The sequence below is a fragment of the Perna viridis genome, chromosome 11, assembly GCF_037379345.1.
Source record: "Perna viridis isolate PV_CMFRI_1.1 ecotype Kerala chromosome 11, ASM3737934v1, whole genome shotgun sequence".
Lineage (NCBI taxonomy): Eukaryota > Metazoa > Mollusca > Bivalvia > Mytilida > Mytilidae > Perna > Perna viridis.
The window spans coordinates 13266892-13268449 of NC_142455.1; positions in this window are offsets into that span (position 1 = coordinate 13266892).

A 1558-nucleotide genomic window follows, 5' to 3' on the forward strand; every position below is an offset into this window, starting at 1 on the left:
TCTAAAATACAAACTAAAGTAATTTTAATTGAGCAATCAATCAATGCCTTAGAACAAACGCATGTTATGCATGTAATTAAGTATGGACCTCTTCCAGAAACCTTACATCTCGCTTTGTGCTGTGTATTGCTACCCTTGTTAAAGAACGGATATGTTGAAACACCATACGAAATAGTGAATACTTTCAGAGAAACCAAAAGTTATTCATTAAGTCTAAAACACAACTTTAAGTAAGCTCTGAAAGGCCCGACAACAAGAGTGAAAAAAATCCAAGGTAATAGAACGATGACACTTAAAAAGGTAGACCTAGGGTAAGGGACATAACTCTTACAAATCATTGGATTGTTTGTGTAAAGTATTTAGCATCAATTTGATATAAGCATCAACGTTACCTGGATTGATTTCATCCTGTATAAAATAAACGCTTGATTGGCTTTGGTGAAATTGAATATAATACAAACATATCACTGATTGAAAGAGTTATTTCCCTTACCCTAGGTCTACCTCCTTAAATATAAATTAAAAAGTAAAATACTCGAAGACAGAATACATGACCAGATCTCTTGACTGTGAACATGCGCGACGAGCAGACAAAGCCAATCTCTAGTGTAACTATAAAACTGCTGAAACATGTAATTTAGAAAAACAATTTAAAATTTAAATACTTTAATTAAATCACTCTTTACAGAATTTTCCAATCTCTTCATAAAAGTTATCTGCATTTTAAGCATTTGTATCTTTTTTTCTAAAATTGCTAAAAATGAAAGTATGGAAAATGGTGAGTCTTGTGAGTCTATTCAAAAATGGACTCAAACGTTTTAATTTATTTAGCTGGTGAGATGCCTTCCTATGCAAACTATCAATATGAATATCAAAATTAAGTTTATAATAAATTTCAATACCCAATAACTTCACAGTATTTTCAGAAGATAAATTTGCAGAATGGTTGTTTTCAAAGGTCTTTTTACCAACTGCTAGGACCTGAAATTTGTCAGGATTAGCCTGCATTTTATTCAATTTAAAACACTCAATAATCTAAAGAGAAGATTCAGTTTCTAACCTAGAAATGAGAACATCATGATCAGGTGAATAAAAAGATAAGGTTTTATCATCTCTAAGTTATATAGTGTGCCATGTTTTGATTAAGTAAAAAATATCATTGATAGATACATTGATTGAAAAGAAGAGGGCAAAGGATATATCCTTAAAATTGTGGTACGCCTTTATGAATGTCAACCCAACTACTAAGAATACTATTCATTTTGATTTGCTGTTTTCGGTTAGTTCTGTAGGAATTAGGGAGGTAGACAAAGGGTAAGGGACATAACTCATGAAATCAGTGATATGTTTGTATTACGGTGTATATTCAATATCACCAAAGCCTCTCAAGCTTTCGTTTAAAGCAGAATACAAATATCCAAGTTAATTAGATGCTTGCATAAGATTGATGTAAAATGCTGCATACAAACGTTCCAATGATTTTTAAGAGTTGGGTCCCTTACCCTAGATCTACCTCCTTAAGGAGAGCTACTGAAAGCTTGGAAACTCCATATGCTCC